Source organism: Periplaneta americana, chromosome 6 (genome assembly GCF_040183065.1).
Source record: "Periplaneta americana isolate PAMFEO1 chromosome 6, P.americana_PAMFEO1_priV1, whole genome shotgun sequence".
Taxonomy (NCBI): Eukaryota; Metazoa; Arthropoda; class Insecta; order Blattodea; family Blattidae; genus Periplaneta; species Periplaneta americana.
The window spans coordinates 8,639,559-8,658,450 of record NC_091122.1 but is presented as its reverse complement, the minus strand read 5'-3'; the positions used below and the strand labels follow the sequence as shown (position 1 = coordinate 8,658,450).

At 36.9% G+C, this 18,892-nt stretch overlaps 1 long non-coding RNA gene across 1 annotated transcript; it reads right to left on the bottom strand.

Moving 5' to 3' along the window:
• Window positions 1-1,572: 1,572 nt before the first annotated feature.
• LOC138700968 (uncharacterized) lies at window positions 1,573-17,738 on the bottom strand. Its single transcript, XR_011332414.1, has 3 exons — window positions 17,694-17,738; window positions 6,965-6,999; window positions 1,573-1,765 (listed from the first exon to the last, which is right to left on the bottom strand). It is a non-coding gene; the product is annotated as an uncharacterized lncRNA (long non-coding RNA).
• Between the last annotated feature and the right edge of the window lie 1,154 nt (window positions 17,739-18,892).

The following is an 18,892-nucleotide window of genomic DNA, read 5'->3' as shown; positions in this document are numbered from 1 at the left end:
GTAATAATCATGATGAAGATCTGGAACACATTCTTCTATACTGTCCATCCATAAACCACAAAAGAAGTAAATTAAAATCATCATATCAATTGCAGAAGACACATCTCTGCAGTATATATTGACTACACCCCAACTCTGGCTACTAGCAAAAGGCGTCTATAATGAACACCGATCAAAATACCCCTAATTTACTATGAAAAAGAAGAACTGAAAATACTACAGTGGACTATAGTTGACTTTATGTTGTCTGCAAACAACTGGATACATTAAGACTGATTGATTCTTTCGGTTATATAGACACATATGATGATAAAAAAGCTCAAGTGCTGTTAAGACAGAAATGTTTCAATGTTGTAAGCAATATCCTTGTTCTTGTTTTAAATAATATAAAAATACTGAAAACCCTTGCACTTATATTACTTTTCCACAAAAATATTTTCGTGGCAAAATAATACAAGTGACTTTAGGACTCTATTTTACCTAACCTGTTTTAGAATAGATAATTTCTGTTTAGAAGTTAAAAAATATAGGTACCAACATATACAACTGTAAATTTATAGCAACATAGACCTGTAACAGATTTTTTAATTTCCGTTTCAACTTCAAAGTCACTTATCTCAAAACTTACTAATGTCACTTGTATCACTTTGCTTCTGAGTGCCTCAATTCTGTTTCCTTGTCATGTTGTAAATGGTACCAACTTTTGAAATTTAACTTCTTGTGTTGTCATTCAAAAAAGGCACGCAAGACACAAATGAAATAATTTAATATGCATCTAAACAAAAGATGAAACTTCATTTCGTGATCTACAGACAAAAGTATTCTTTGCAATCCAAAAAGTTGAAGTAGATATTTGAATTAATTTATAAATTGTACGATTGAAGGATTATAGGAACTTTCATCCAGTCGTACAGTTGCATTCTATTTTGAGTTCTATAATCAGAATGGATTCACCAGAAGTTTAGGAGAATGTAACTTATGTTTCATGTTTTCATTGTAGCTGTTTTGCAAGGAAGTTTGGAAAGTAGTTAATGGATTCAAGGAAAGACAAGGGCGCCCACTGAGGGTAGCGAGATTTGTATTTTTATGCTTTTTTTCTCTACGTATTTTCTCAAACCTCGGTAAATCATTCAACAAAAGCGAGTGCTTTAAGCTATGAATGCGTGCGCAAGGTAATTTGGGTTTCAGAACTGGCTATTTTTCATGTTCAGTTTTCTCTTTCCTCATCTATCCATTTCGTCTAATTTTCTAACCATCTTGCTACCGCTGAGATTGGATCCTGCGGGCGTCCTTGAGGAAAGAACCCAACGTTGTTCACCCTTCCAAATATAGTCCTGTCACTCTTTCTTTTGTGAAGAAGGGAAGGAAATATTTCGATACATTATGTTTATTAATTGATAAGTTACTTGGAAAGTTATATTTGTTTTATAGGTACAATTTATCCAATAAATTTTGTTAGTGTATGAAGGTGTACCATTACGGTTGTTTAATGTGATCGTATAGTCGCAAGTATTCAAGAAACTGTACCTTAATAGCAACAGTAACATATTAAATTATAAATAAAGAACGTGATTTGATAAATCGATAAGAGTTTATTATTTTAAGTGTTTGTTATTTCGTGCGTAATCTTGAAATGTGCGATAAAACAAAGCAAACAGAATCCCACAAAAATAATATTTTCCCATATGGTGCAGTTTTTCTTGAAGAAAGTGGGATTAACTGGTTGAGGCAGGAATGCTCATCCGTTTCTCACTGCATTCGTTTCCTGGAACACGCAAAAAATAAATAAGGTCTACAACATGGTTAAAAGTGGCAATAATTGGTGTGTCATCACCTTGCAATAACAATAATTTGTGACTTACTTTCTTACAAAATATGGCTTTTAAGGAACCAGCAGGTTGATTTCCTCCCTCACATAAGCCCGTTATCGGTTCCTATCCTGTGCAAGATTAATCCAGTCTCTATCATCATATCCCACCTCCCTCAAATCCATTTTAATATTATCCTCCCATCTACGTCTCGACCTCCCCAAAGGTTTTTTTCTCTCCGGCCTTCCAACTAACACTCTATATGCATTTCTTGATTCGCCCTTCCTTCCTAATGCCCTGCCCATCTCAAACGTCTGGATTTAATGTTCCTAATTATGTCAGGTGAAGAATACAATGCGTGCAGTTCTGCGTTGTGTAACTTTCTCCATTCTCCTGTAACTTCATCCCTCTTAGGCCCAAATACTTTCCTAAGAACCTTATTCTCAAATACCCTTAATCTCTGTTCCTCTCTCGAAGTGAGAGTCCAAGATTCACAACCACACAGAACAACCGGTAATATAACTGTTTTATAAATTCTAACTTTAAGATTTTTTGACAGCAGACTAGATGACAAAAGCTTCTCTACCGTATAATAACAGGCATATCCCATATTTATTCTGCGTTTAATTTTCTCCTGAGAGTTATTTATATTTATTACGGTTGCTCCGAAATATATGAATTTTTCCACCTCTTCGAGGGATAAATCTCCAATTTTTGTATTTCACAATAATTTGTTATTATTTATAAATAGATTCTGGCTTTGGCATTATTAGAGACCCTAGATACATCTCTTGTACCTCAGTGTAGATGAAGCGCTGACAAAATAATATGAGAAATGGGTTTGACTTTGGAAGAATGTGTGCTCCCATTGCAAGTTATGATAGTAACAATAAAAGTACTAATGACGATGATACTGATAGCTATTTTTAAGAATCTTAGATTGACTAAATGAACCTAAAGTCATGTAATACCTTTTTCTAATTGTGCATAGTTTCAACCGCTGGCTACGGCTAAACCGTGAAAGATGAATTAGAACATATTTCAAGAGAAATGCGGTAATAAATGGACCTTTTTCAAACATGCAAACCGTTTTAAACCTCGTCTTACTTCTTAGGATTAAGACCACTTTTGCAGAGGTTGTGGGGACATGCCAATCATATTTGGGTTGATTAAAAAGTAATGGCAACAGTTCGATATTTCTGACATGGCTTTATTCACAGGGGTACAACATTTACGTATCTTCTATATAGTCGCCCCCTTATTTATTACCTTTTGCCAAATGTTTAGAAGGCGTCGTACACTATCAGCGCGTCCATCTTTGTTGAAGTTCCGTATTGACGACCGCCCTAAAGCACGGATAAGTTCATCTCTGGTATTGTACGGGGTCCCTCGCAGTGGTTCTTTCACTTTGGTGAAAAGATTGTAATCGCATGGATCATATCGGGTGAGTACGATGGATGTTCTAGTAGTCCGCGTTTTCCGTCTGCCTTGGAGGTACAGCGGGGTGCAGTATTAGCCCATGAATATCCTACGCCACAATGAACATCACCTTCACAGCATTTTGTGTAGGGCGCACTTTCTTTGGACGAGGACAACCGGGATGCTTCCATTCATTTGATTGGCGTTTCAAGTTTGGTTCATACGAGCGAGTCCAGGTTTCGTCCATAGCGACGATTCGTCCAAGATAGTCGTCACCTTCCCTTTGGTACCGGTGCAACAAGGCCTTCCCGGAACGCTTTAACCCATCGTGCAACTGTGCGATATGGCAACGCTGCATCGCCACATGCTTCATGCAGTCCCTGGAAACATTCTTGTGCACTACGACCTCGTGCCATTTCAATTTTGATCCAGGAACGTTGCTCTAGTTTTGTAAACATGATTTTAGGGCGCTCGCACTATCCTTATGAAAGTCAAAGTTCTACACACTGCAGTAGATTGATGGAGTACTATCGCCGCTGGCTGCACTAACTCATCTAACAGTCCTTGTTCATGTCCACACAGCTGGCAGCTCTCGAACGCACCATCGTCACGTGACAGCAGTGTTGCCATTACTTTTTATCCAACCTATGTATTTAGCGGGTTGCTTTAACGTAAACATGATACAGTAACTTCATTTGGACTCGTGGCCGGTTGGCGGGGATTAGTTCGGCCTTGCGCTACGCTGCTTGTAACCGGTTACGTTCACCTTCACTCTCCGGTCTCTTAGTATGCCGGCAAAATCAGTTTGTGTGAGACCACGTGTTTCAGTATGCCGGCTTGGTACCAGGAAGCACGCTGTTTGCTGGCGGAGGCGGATATTCAGTAAAATTAAACAGCATAGATGCAAATCATAACCACATACCTTGTCATAGAATATGTTGGAAATATGTCTTTGTTCCGCCACATATCTCTAATATCTTCAAGAAAGTTTTCATTAACATGCTTTAATTCCTCTTCTGAAATTGCGGAAACTTCTCTTCTGATGTTGTCTTTCAGTTTGTCCAACGTATGCGGGTTATTCCGATACACTTCATTTTTTAAAGTTCCCCATAAATGAAAAACGCATACGGTAAGATCTGGAGACCGCGCTGGCCATAATCCCCTAATGATGACTCTATTTCAACAATTTCCTCTATTAATTGTAACGACAGAGCAGCTGTTGAAACTATGCCTGTGTACATTCAACGTCCATAATTCTTCTAGGAATGCTGTGATTATGTTATCCCTGTACCTCCGCCCATTCACAGTATACTAAAAGAAAAGGCCCTATAATTCTGTAAGCGTTCACAGCACACAAAACAACAATTTTTTGGACATGCAAAGGCATTTCGTGTACAAGCTCGGGTTTTTTTGCACTCCAGTATCTATTGTTTTGTGTCGATACATGGCCATTTAGATAAAACCATGCTTCGTCAGTACGAGTAAAAAAAAATAAATGCGGGTCAATAGAGTCATCATTAACATTATCTAACACCCAATTGCAAAAATTAACTGTACCTAGACCATCGTGTGGTTGCAATTCCTGAGCTATACTTATCTTTTAGGGGATTAATTTTAAAAGTTTAGTGGCATTCCAAGCCGAAATTCCTGATTCCTGCGCAAGTTTTCTCAGAGATTTCCTTGGACTTTGTTCTACTTTTTGCCCGATGTCGTCGAGTTTTCCCTCCGTAAGAACACGGAGACTCATTCTCCCGAACGGATCCCGTTCGCTTAAATCTATTCACAAGATTACGAACTGTTTCTCTGTGTGGCGCTCGAACGGCAGGGAATTGTCTATAAATCGCCGTCTGATTTCTCTACAAGAGGAATCATACATAAATATTGTGTGTTCTAAAGCATACTGACTTTTTGGCATTATAACAACACTAACACGCTGAAACACGTACATCATAAAGACTTGGCTTCAACTGATTTAGCGGGAACACTGACAGACGGGAGAGTGAAGGGGGACATAACCGGCTACAAGCAGCGCAGCCAACCGGCCACACGTTCAAATGGAGTCACTACAGATAATTACAATGCGGAACTGTTTGAGTTTATGAAAAATACTTATGTTTTCAATCTCTCCCAAGGATCAACTAAATCTAACTCTTGCATTGACATAGTATTTGGAACTAATGTCAAATACCTTACTATAATAATACCAGACAGCTAGCAGTTCTGCGCGCGAATGACGCTGGTGCTGCTACCTAAGCGGTCGGTGTGGAGATACTCGCGAAACAAGGTGTGATCAAATGCAGTGTATATTGTTGCTGGGCTAGTTAATAGTTTTATTAATTTGTGCTGTGTTAAAATGTCAGAATGGGTATGTGCTGTTTATAATTGCTACAATTACAGCATTACAAATTGCTCCAAATCGTACTTTCGATTTCCGAGAGGTCATAAAACGTGAGTCAACAAAATTCTTTATTAGGCCTAATGCCTTTGTCTCTGTGTTTATAGAACAATAAATATGAGCTTTTTCGAATTTAAATCTAATAAATGAATAGAAGTTAAAATATACTGGAAATTTTAAGGTTTTAGCAAATTAAGTTTTATTGTTGTCCACATGCCTTTACTAATTACTACAAGGATCAGATTACTACCATTTTTATATTTGCAGTTGTCAGCAATGGGTATATAAAGCGTTATTGTAAATTCATTCTTAATGTCAGAATTGATATTGTCTGACTAAAGCAAAGAACAAATACGCAGTATTTTTCATAATATGCAGCTTTGATATAAAATAATGTTACATTAAATACGATACTATTCAATTAATATTTGTATTTGTGGACGTAATTCCACGCCGCTCCGCTAGATGTCAAGTCCGTGATATTTCGCACTCACGTCAATGCTGCTATATAGTATACAGCTGTCCGGTATTATTATAGTAAGGTATTTGCCAAAGTAGGCAAGTTGTCCTGCCTGAACTACGTTTCATACTTGAGTTACCATACGCCTATCTTAAGCACAACGAATCAATACACTCAAGTCACTGACATAAGTAATAAATACTGTAACATAAATACTTCGGGTGCTGTAAATAAATAATGTAGAAACTTATACAGTAGCAATATTTCAATAAAGTTTTAATTTGAATTCCAAGGTAAAGTTGTTTAATACAAAATCTGATATTTAGATATGTTTATCAACGTTAATCCCGGAACTTCGGATCCCTAATCATTTTTATGTACGCGTAGGATTGATTTTATTTCGAATTTATTTGTTGAGTTTCATACTGCTTTTGAAGTTCAACTTACTTTGAAATATAGTGACGTGTAAGTATAAATTACGAATTTATATAGTTTGGCCTTGATTTGCCTTGAATTAGCCTATATTCAGTAATGGATTTTTTCTTAACAAATGGCGGGAAGTACAATTTTCGTCAGTAACTGTTATCACGTGTTTGTAATAATCTGATTTCCGATTACGTGATTATTTCATGTACATTTATTACGAACTTATGACGAACACAGAGTGAAAAAAAAACAGATATTGCGTAAGCAAATAAATGCGTCATGATTAGTGAATAAATAAATAATAATTTAATAATAAACAATTAAATAATAAATTGTGTATTTGTTACACATAGAAATAATAACAATAAAGTAAAAATAATGCATTAAAAAGAAGTAACCACATGGTAATATTGGCGCAAGAGTTACATTGTAAATGGTGATATTGAATGTACTTACTTTATCCATTTCTTGGAGTACTTTCTTTATTGCAGCTGAAACAAACGGAACAGTTATTATTCAACTTTATATCTGAACGCGCGCTGTTGAAACAAAAGACAAATGTGTATTGTTGCAGAAAAGTTTGTGTGATAATCGTGCTCATTGCATGGGATTGTATTTCTCCTACAATATAGAGTATTTCATCATCAGATTAGGTAGTTAAAATGAACAATTATTAAGTATGTTGTCAAGATCCATTAACATACCATTTACTTAAAGTGCCTCTTAATAGTACTGGTGATTGATAAAATAAAGAATGATTAGTTTAACTCTCTTTTTAAGATGTCCAAAGTGACCAATCTTCTGAAGTTACCGTTTTTAACCTCGTACACAAGTTTCACAAGTAAAGGACCTTCGTTGCAGGGTTGGGTAGAGGAAGCCATGAATCTGACTGACACGCTCCCCCAACTAGTGAAACCGTGGACAAAGATACCGCCAGGATGCCGCGTTGTGAATTGTCCATTTTTGAAAGAATATCCCTGCCACTGCACTATACTCTTGGTTTCACAAGTAAAGGGCCTTCGTTGCAGGGTTGGGTTGAGGAAGCCATAAATCTGACTGGCACGCTCCCCCAACTAGTGAAACCGTGGATAAAGATGCCGCCAGGATGCCGCGTTGTGAATTTTCCATTTTTGAAAGAATATCCCTGCCACTGCACTATACTCTTGGTTTCACAAGTAAAGGACCTTCGTTGCAGGGTTGGGTTGAGGAAGCCATAAATCTGACTGGCACGCTCCCCCAACTAGTGAAACCGTGGACAAAGATACCACCAGGATGCCGCGTTGTGAATTTTCCATTTTTGAAAGAATATCCCTGCCACTGCACTATACTCTTGGTTTCACAAGTAAAGAACCTTCGTTGCAGGGTTGGGTTGAGGAAGCCATAAATCTGACTGACGCTCCCCCAACTAGTGAAACCGTGAACAAAGATACCGCCAGGATGCCGCGTTGTGAATTTTCCATTTTTGAAAGAATATCCGTGCCACTGCACTATACTCTTGGTTTCACAAGTAAAGGGCCTTCGTTGCAGGGTTGGGTTGAGGAAGCCATAAATCTGACTGGCACGCTCCCCAATTATTGAAACCGTGAACAAAGATAGCGCCAGGAGACCGCCGAGATTGCTGTGTTGTGAATTTTCCATTTTTGAAAGAATATCCCTGCCACTGCACTATACGGTTTGAGTTGTGTCCTAGCAACAGCCTGTTGTGGATGTGGTTCTCAGCAGGACGATGTTTAATTTCTTTCGGCCATGGATAAACTATAATAATAGTGAAGTGCATGCTGTGCGGGAGAAAGCAAGTGGCACTGACTACGAATTTCCTTATGGGAAAAGTACTGTTCGCAGATTACTGCGAAGTATGGGGTTTTACATAAGGAAACTCACTAGAGCTGAAGTCACTAACATCACTGCCTGGAGGTACTCGTTGCGTTTACAAGGCTACGATGATATGTATTTAGACGAAACCTGGTACGACAGTATATATGTCGCATCAAAAACTGAACAGACGACTCCGAAAACTGTGTGGTACCGATGTCCGGTGCAAAGGGTGACAGAATTGTAATTGTGCACGGTGGAGGGTTTTTGTTTCACCGATGGTGCTCTAGCTATTACAAGAAAATGGCAGATGTACCTGGACTTTATCATCACAATGATCTTTGCAGTTTTCGAAAATAGTGTCCTGAAAATGCTGTAATAGTATGTGACAGTGCACCTTATCACAGTTTTCAGTGTTACTTAACTTATTATAAGTTAGAACCTAATCTTGTTTACTAAATTTGTTAGGCCTAGCCTATGGCATATACAGTAGACTAAATATAAATACACTCAGGGACAAAAAAACCGGACACTTTAATATTTGCTGATATTTTGCAAAACATTATCTTCTCATACAATATTATGGTAGCCATCTGTTGTTATGGAGATGTGTATACATTGTTGATTGTTTTTTGTTTTATAAACAAGCCATTACAACCAAATATTCCAATTTTGCTCTCGGAGTCTCAGCTATAACAATTTTGTCTCAACCATTTTGTGCTTCATTATCGTTATCATTTGTTATTTCTTTATTTTTACATTTTCTGAGTTTAAGTGGGGTTGTAACATTTGTCTTAAAACAAGATGCGGCCTGAAGATGTGGCTCGAGCTGTAGCCCTTTACGATGATGGACGCAGTGTACGTTACATTGCAAATGTTATGAATATGGCTAGAAGCACAACCCATGATGCCATAAAACGGTATAGAGAGAGACCCTAGAATATACCAGAAGACCAGGTTCGGGTCGTCCAAGAGCTACAAATCCAAATGAAGACAGGTATATGGTGTTGAGAGTTCTTAGGGAGCGCAACCTGCCAGCTACTAGTGTAGCCCAGCAATTTGTTAACATGCATGGACGCCCAATTTCGGCCAAAACAGTTAGAAGGAGGTTGAAAGCAAGTGGACTGATATCAAGTAGACCTGCAACTGGTCCCAGACTTCTCAGGATGCATCGAGTTGAACGACTGCGTTTTGCAAATGATCACAGGGATTGGAGAAATGGACAGTGCAGCTGTGTTCTGTTCACCGATGAGTCCCGTTTCAATCTGTGCTCACCTGATGGACGTGAAAGAATTTGGAGAAGGAGGGGAGAACGATTTTCACAGTGTTGCATTTCCGAAAATGTGCCGTATGGAGGTGGTGGAGTGATGGTTTGGGCAGGATTGTGTACGGATGCTCGTACAGAGTTGGTTTTTGTTGAAAATGGAAGACTAACAGCTGATAGGTATATAAATGAATGTTTGGCTGATCATGTTGTGCTATTTGGCCAATTTGTAGGCGATAATTTTGTTTTAATGCATGATAATGCACGGTCGCATATTGCCCATGCGGTCGGAGATTATCTCCAAGAAGTGGGAATCCATGTTCTTCAATGGCCAGCAAGGAGTTCAGACATGAACCCAATTGAACACGTGTGGGACATGCTGGGACGGCGTGTTAAGAATAGACGACCGAGACCAGAATCGTTTCAAGAGTTGAGGCGAGCACTTGGCGAAGAATGGGAACTTATTCCTCAAGAAGACATTGCTAACCAAATTGAGAGCATGCCAAGACGTATGGATGCAGTTATTCAAGCCAGAGGGGGTAATACCTGTTACTAAAAAGAATTTTTAATGTTTAAGGCGCCATAAAATGAAAAAACAGTTAGACCAAACGATGCCATAGTTATACGCTCTTTGTAATTTTTTGTAAATTTTCTCATCAGAGATTTTTTTTTCAAATGTCGTATAAGGTGCTAAATGAAACATTATTTTGTTTAAATGGGTTTTGTTTCATTTTGAAATAATTGGCAACAAAATACAAGCATATATAGAAGTGTCCGGTTTTTTTTGTCCCTAAGTGTATTTCAATGCACGAAAGCAGAACAACAGATATTGTTTACTTTTCTTAATCCAATGATAGGCATGCTAACGAGTCGTTCATCTGTGATGACCTATTATTATTATTATTATTATTATTATTATTATTATTATTATTATTATTATGCAATTGATTTAATTTGTTCCTAAATAGAAAGTATAGTATATTGAAAAGAATCCAACCATCTGCAAAAGACAATACATTTAGAGTCCAGCCAAGAGCAAACGTGGCAACAGCTGAAAGTTTTAGCAAGACACTTTCCCCCTAACTGGCCTGTCAATCACTGTAATCTGTGTAGAAGTGGTGTGAGGCGAGGGTTCTTTAGTTGTGGAGCCGAGAATTAATTTGCCGATAGAAATTTCTTGCTGTATAACTCTGTGGGAGAATAATATATTTGCAATCTGATTATGCTTTAGCTTTTGCTAGAAGCCTTCATGTAATTCTGAAAAGCCGCAAGGTCGCGCGTTCTATTCCCGATGGGGTCATGGATTTTCTCCATTGGTCTCTGCTGCATAATGGCTCTGGTGTTACGCAGCCTCTAACAAATGAGTACCAGGGGTATAAATGTTATGTTTTATTTAAGGACGCTCGCAACTGCAGAGGTTGTATCAGCGTCGCCGGATGTGCCGGAATTTTGTCCCGCAGGAGTTCTTTTACATGCCAGTAAATCTACTGACACGAGCCTGTCGCATTGAAGCACACTTAAATGCCATCGACCTGGTCCGGGATCGAACCCGCAACCTTGGGCATAGAAGGCCAGCGCTATACCAACTCGCCAACCAGGTCGACCCAGGGGTATATCCTTAGGAGTGGAGTAATGGTAAAATTCAAAATAAGCTTTTTGAAATACAGGAAAAAATACCAAAAGAATGAGTAAAAAGCCATAGTTTTAAAAGTATTCAATAAGGGTAATCAGAAAGACCCCAAAAATTACAGAGGAATAATCATATTGAGTTCCTGCTGTAATATTTCTGTCCAAATATTAAATGAGAAATTAAAATTTTATACAGAAAATTGTATAGATGAAGAGTAGTGCGGATTTAGGAAGGGTCGTCCTTGTATAGTTGAAGATTTGACTGTAAATATTACTAGAAAGAAGACGAGAGTTCAATTTATAAACACGCTTACTTTTTTTCGGATTATGTAAAGGCTTCCGATGATATTAGAAGAACATTATTAATCAAGATTTCACAGAATGAAAACGAATCCAATCCGCAATGAAATGAAAGTGACTTTAGATTAAAGACTAACAAAATCCATCCTTATCAGTATGTCAGAAAAGGACGCCTCCTGTCTCCCACTTTAGTATTTATTTATTTAACCTGGTAGAGATGAGGCCATCAGGCCTTCTCTGCCCCTCTACTGTAGCAGGGGATTACAACTATAATATGGAGAATAAAATTACAATTAATATTAAAATTACAATTACAATAAAAATCAAAGTACGAAAAAATTATCTGATTAATGAAAGCTGGACAATTTATCATAGAAGTTTAGATCAAATGAATATTTTTTGTATTTACTGAATTAGAAATTAAACCTAGAGTATCGTAACAAAATTGGATAGTGATGAAATTACCGGATATTGAAATATTTCGTGATAGATTAAGAGAACTATTTACAAGAAATCAATTACTGACCTAGTGCCTAGTAAGTTTGCGTTTGAATTCAATTTTATTTCGACAGTCCCTGATGCTAGGAGTTCCAGAGTCTTGGTAGTGCTATTGTGAAAGAGGATGAGTATGAGGAGGTGCAATGGAATGGTAATTTTAATATTGTTTCATGGCGAGAGCGTGTGTTCAGATTATGGTGGGAAGAAAAGTAAGTGAAGCGAGACGACAGGTACGAAGGAATAGAAGAGTTAAAAATTTCTAAGAGGAAAAGTGATTGTAAATTTCCTTTCTTATCTAGAAAGACTAGACGGCAGTTCGGAAGGCGGTCGGCTGCTATATGCGTCGTAGCATTTCTGGCATGTGACGTCACAAGCTTGTATAGCAGAACCAATCGGAATCAGTCTGTAACAAGTGCTTTCCAAGTTCGTTTATTCAAGTGAGTGTTTCAATACATTGAATAAGTAAAACTAACATTTACTGTGTGTGTGTAAGATAAATAAATGGAAGAAGAGACTGTAAAGAAACAAGTATTGCACAGACAGGTGCGGAAAATATTGTTTAAGGTGTAGGCCTATAATTATTTTAAAAACGTTGACGAGCACAACGCTGCCGACCATCTTGATGCTGGCTGCAACGTTGCCAACGTGCAAGAAACGACTGCAGAAGCATGTGGTGTGGGATTGAGAACAGTCCAAAGAATATTGTTAGTGAAGGAAACAGTGCTTTTTGGTGTCATGCTTACAGTAATCAACGGCTAAGGTCATTATCAGGGAAAGGATTTATATGTAAATACATATTTACTTATAAAGCTAATATAATTTATATTTTGCATTATCTTTATGTTTCACAATGTGTAGGGTTGAAAAATCCTACTTTTATTTTCCATATTTTTCCATATTTTAGAGTTTAGTACATATTTTCGTTAATTTCCATATATTTTCCATATTTCATATAAAACAGTCCATATTATATTAGGTTTAACAATAAAACAAAACAAAATTCCATTAACTTTTAAAAATACATTTCAACAATAGAGATTTAAACACATGTTCAGTAATCCCTTTAACATCAGAGTTAATTGAAAATTAGCAGTCCTATCAACAATGGGAAAGTAAGTTACAAAACTGTATTAATTTAATTTAAAATTTTTAACAGACTTCAGTTGTGCAGCTCAACAGTTAAATGCCAGTCAGAGTACACATAGGTTCAGTTTTGTAAATCATACTATAAAGACGGTAAATATGCCAAAAGTACGTCATTCAGTCAATTTAAAATCAAAACTAACAAGTTACATTTCAGAATTTAAAGAAGATGGTTTATCAACTGACAATAAAATATTATTTTGTAATTTGTGTCAGTGTGCAGTATCATCTACACAAAAGTTCCTGGTGCAACAACACATTACAACTAGTAAACATCAGGCCAACAAACAACTAAATTCCAAGCAGAGACAATTGTTTTTAACACAACCAACAACATCGAATGTAAGATCTGAGTTTAACATCGACCTGTGCCGTTCTCTCATCTCTGCTGATATTCCTCTCTACAAACTAAAGAATAAGGTCTTCAGGGAATTCCTTGAAAAATATACTCAACATACAATCCCGGATGAGTCAACACTTAGGAAGACGTATGCTCCATCCATCTACGATGAGACAATACAGAAGATAAGAGATGAAATTAAAGATAGTTCAATTTGGGTTTCCATTGATGAGACTCCCGACAAAGAAGGTAGACTTGTTGGTAATGTAGTTATCGGTTTGTTAAGTGAACAATATTCTGAACGAATTCTTTTACATTGTGATGTTCTAGAAAAGTGCAATAACAAAACTATAGTTAAACTGTTCAACGAAGCTATGGGTATCCTGTGGCCAAAGGGTATTATGTACGATAATGTGTTATTCTTTATTAGCGATGCTGCCCCTTATATGGTCAAAGCTGGACAAGCATTATCTGTTGTATATCCTAAATTGACTCATTTTACTTGTGTGGCGCATGCATTTCATCGTGTGGCAGAAGTGGTCAGAGACAATTTCCCTAAAGTAGATTTGTTGATTTCATCAGTGAAAAAAGTATTTCTCAAAGCTCCCAGTAGAGTTAACGTGTTGAAAGAAATGTACCCTGAAATTCCATTGCCACCAAAGCCAATTTTAACTAGATGGGGTACATGGCTAGAAGCAGTTGAATATTATGCCGAACATATAGACTCTATTAACAATGTTCTTCTTGCATTGGACTCTGAAGATGCAGTCTCAATTGATACTGCGAAAACAGTTACCTGTGACATAAGTGTGAAGAATGACTTAGCTCACATTCAGCATACATTTTCATGCATCATAAAAACGCTCAAAAGTCTCCAAAATAGGCACCTTTCACTATCTGAAAGTTTTGAAATTATAAATAGTACTGTGGAACAACTGAATCGTGGTAGAGGTAAAGTTGCAGATGCAGTAAGAGCTAAGGTGGACACTGTACTTTCAAAAAACCCTGGATATGAAGAACTACAAAAGGTTGTTGCTGTGATGAGTGGTGAATCAACAGTGAAGATTAACTTGGACTTATCCCCAGCAGACATTGTGAAATTGAATTATGTACCAGTTACTTCTTGTGACGTCGAACGCTCTTTTAGTCAGTATAAATCTATCCTCAGAGACAATAGAAGAAGATTCACTTTTCAGCACTTGAAAGAAATGTTTGTAACCTATTGTTATGGTAACAGACAATAAAAATTGTGTTTTGTTGAAACTACATTGGAAGATAAGGTACGTCCATTATATTTTTTGTTTAGTTTGATTAAAATGTACCAATATTTAACGTACATAGTCATTTTTTTATAATTTTAAGTCCATATTTAATTCCATATTTTGGTAAAAATCCATATTTAATTCCATATTTTGGTAAAAATAACTACATATATATTTACATATTTCATATATTTTTAGTCCATATAAATCCGTTCCCTGGTCATTATTGTCTTTTGATAATTTAAATTCTCTCCTGCACTATTTGCATCGCACGTGCGCGTGAAGTACGATGTGGCAGTGTTGTACACTGCCTTGCCCTCTCTGTCTCTGTCGACGCAAACGCTAGCAGACTACCGCCTTCCGAATTGCCGTCGACTCTAGTTTAAGTCAACATATTCCTTCCAGGGATGGAGTAATATGATCATATTTACGAACATTGCTTACAAAACGTACACACAAATTATGAGCACGTTGAAGTTTCGTTTTGTAGTCGCTGGAAAGGTCAATCATTAAAATGTAAGCATAATTAAAATAGGGAAATACAAGCGTCTGCATAACGGACTTTTTTAAGCAAGAGGGAAGATGAAAATTAATCTTTTTTGCACATGGATAGTAGAATATGCTTTTGTGCACTTCATTCAACACAGACGCGCACGCTCAGGAGGGAAGCAAGAAGTTATGAAAATGAATCAAAATATAAAAAAATAGTAACATTCAGACAATTTATATGCATATATGACCAAGTCGTAAGAGCAAATTCAGAAGACGTTAAAAAAATCTATATACATTATAAATATGAATTAATTACAGCAAAATATGGATTAAACATTTTCAGTAACAAAACTTAAGCTGTTGCCTTCAAAGGAAGAAAATCAGTCAAGAGCAAAATAGTAATAAATAACAATGCAATAGAACAGGTAAATACCTTTAATTACCTGGGATGCTCAATTCCTTGTCAGAATGAATAGGACGCAATGCATGACATTTTTAAAAAATAACTGGAGTGATAAAGTCTGGAGTGCAGAAACAATAAGATAAGAAATGTATAACGCTTTTGTAGTATGATAAACCTGGACTAAAAAAAAAAAAAAAAACCCAGATGAATCCCATATCACCGCAGCAGAAATGAAATTCTTGACATGGCAAGATCACAAAACAAACACAGAAATATGTCATAACAATTTTATATATTATAGTTTACCTTGGAAGTATAGACTGTATCTATGATGAAAACCAGAAGAGAAAAAAGTGAAATTTAAAAAATTTCTAGGCATATAAATTTTACTCAAAACAGAAAATGCTAACTTATTTTCATAAACTTTCATTATATGTCTATTATGAGACCTGAGTTGCAGTGTACAATGAATACTTGTAAAAATTTTCAAATGAAAATAATTGTCTGTTATCAGCTAACAAAGTTTTGTACACAGAAACGGTCAATTTTCCTAGCTGTGGCGTCCTTTGTACCTCTTTTGCTTTCCTCACACACACTCTCTTTTTCTAAAATTTGGCAAGGAAGTGGTTTTCCCTACTTCCCCATTCAGTTGCTACAAGTGAGATGCCTATCCACCCCTTTCTGTACCTGCATGAAAACAATAGCAAATATTTGACGTGATTCGTGACCATTTAGGGGCGATCCTGTTTTTGCACATTCCACAGAATAGGGGAGGAAGGAAATATGAAAGTATTAAATTTTTACCACATGGAAATGAAGGAACATACTTGTAAGAAATTCACAGAACGAAGGAATCCAACTTTCCATATAGACAGGTAAAAATGTGGTGAATATGACTAATATGTCATTAAAATATGTCATATCAGGATAAAATTGTCAATTATACACAAATATGCTCAACAAAGTACTTTAACTTATTTTTTTTTTCGAATGATGCAATTCTGTATATTTTAGCAACTCACTGTGGCTATAAAATATGCTAAATAATGAAGATCGTAGTCCTAATATGAGCATGAGCAAAGTCTGCGGACACGTAGGACTGACATCTCTGATTTTGGTTCAAACAATCTTAAATTAAATTGCTAGGTAAATATTCGCAGCTCTTCATGTTGTTTCATCATCATCATCATCATCATCATCATCATCAAAGTGTTACAGCTTTAGTGTAGTGGTCTTTCTAATAAAAACTGCATATACAGACGTTCAACTGTGTTATACTTATACAACGAATAGCTCGTTTATAAGTCGTGTGTAAATTCCTTACTAATAATCACTACCTACGTCGTGTATAACAGTCATAGTTTCGTCATTACTTCATTATGAAAGATAATAGAATATCTGAGGTTCTCTATTGCATCTGGTAGAGCGCTCTAGTGTGCCGTGTTAAGTATCGATAGTACAACTGGCTCTTATCTATTACCACACTATACTTTGGTCAAAGAATACAAGCTACAGCAATATTATTGTAATTATTCTGTGCTCTTTGGTTTGTTCTTCTGTGGTTACAAGGCGACCATCATCATGAATTATTACAGTCGATACGAACAGCTGTTAGAGGGGCGGCCATTTTTTCTCTATATACAACGCTTAAACAAGGGTTTCGTGTATATAACTACTGCAAAGCAATTCCCATTGTATAGTTACAGACTGTTTATACATTCATCGCTTATGCATGGTTTATTAGTAACGTTTTCTGTCTCAACCCTGCATAAGTCTCGCATAAAAACTGTACACGGTTTATGAGTACGACCGTAAATGTTTTACTGTTTATTCTTAGGAAAATAACACGTACAAAAATACAGTCTTAATTCTTCCCTGAAGGAGTAAAACCTCGAATTTTAGAATTACATGTTTGAATTATATTTAATTCATGGCTTGCTTTTGTATTATTTTTCTATACAATTATGTCGTGGTCGTTTACAAATAAAATTATGATCTTAACTTGGCGTCAGGACTAGGAAAATATTTAATCAGTAGCTCACCTTTATTTTCAGGACTCGCAGCCTTAATCAACTGCTGTGACCTCTGTAAAAATAAATGAAGGAGAAGTAAGGAAAAGTTTTTATTCGCAGGTTAGTAGATACTGTGAGTTCCGGAGAATCACAGCGAGTCCACTAACCACATTGAAGCATTTTGTAAGTAAAATGTTAAAATAAAATCATGAGTGGGTTCTGTTTGACTGTACGAAAGACTGTAGCGCCTGCAGTTAGAGTTAAAAACGTGCAGTTTGTGACATTGCTGTTACAGATTAATGAAAACAGAAGGAGCGTTACGAAGATGACACATACTTTCTCGTTATCAGTGTTACGTGATTAAAAGTGATTGAATTCATGGTGCTACCATGACATTCCCCGTTCCTCGTCGGTGGTGTAGCGTTTGCCATGATACCATTGAACCTGGAGTTCGCGAGTTTAGGGCCGGTTGAGGTAATTGGATTGTAGAGGGTGATAAAATACGTAACAACATCTCCTCAGGGAGTTGAATAAGAATGAGTGTTCCGTTGAGGCGTTAGATGACATACTAGCACTACAACTACTAATAAGCCATCGGTGTAGCTCAATCGGCTGAGGCGTTTGCTTGCCGATCCGAAGTTTCGCAGGGGCGTGGGTTTGACTCCAGCATGGGCTGATTACCTGGTTGGGTTTCTTCCGAGATTTACCCCATCCGTAAGGCGAAAGCCAGGAAACCTATGGCGAATCTTCGGCCTCATCTCTCCAAATACCATCCAGCTATCACCAATTTCTTCTGCACTAAATAACCTACTAGTTGAATGTATTTTTCTTGCCTGACTAATTAAAGAATTGGGGGGCTCGGTGGAAAAGACGCCCATGCCACATTGCTGTTGATTTTTAGTTTCTTTGATAATCCGCCAGATCTTGGCATCCAGACCTCTTTTGTGAACTTCCAGTCTTGTGGCATGTATCTACCGGACATGATAAGCATTCATAAATACCTTTTCTTCATTCGAAGATACAATCTCAGAGAAATAAATGCTTCTCCCACAAAATTTAATTTCTGTGCCATGGGTCCCTTTTCCACTCACAAGTAAACATTGTCATGGGGGGCAGATAAAAAAGTTCATTTTTTCTTCCACTATGTTAATAATGTCGAAACAAATTCTTATACAGATTTTGGTCACTCGAGCGCTATTACGAGGGCCGTCGAGAAAGTAACTTTCCCT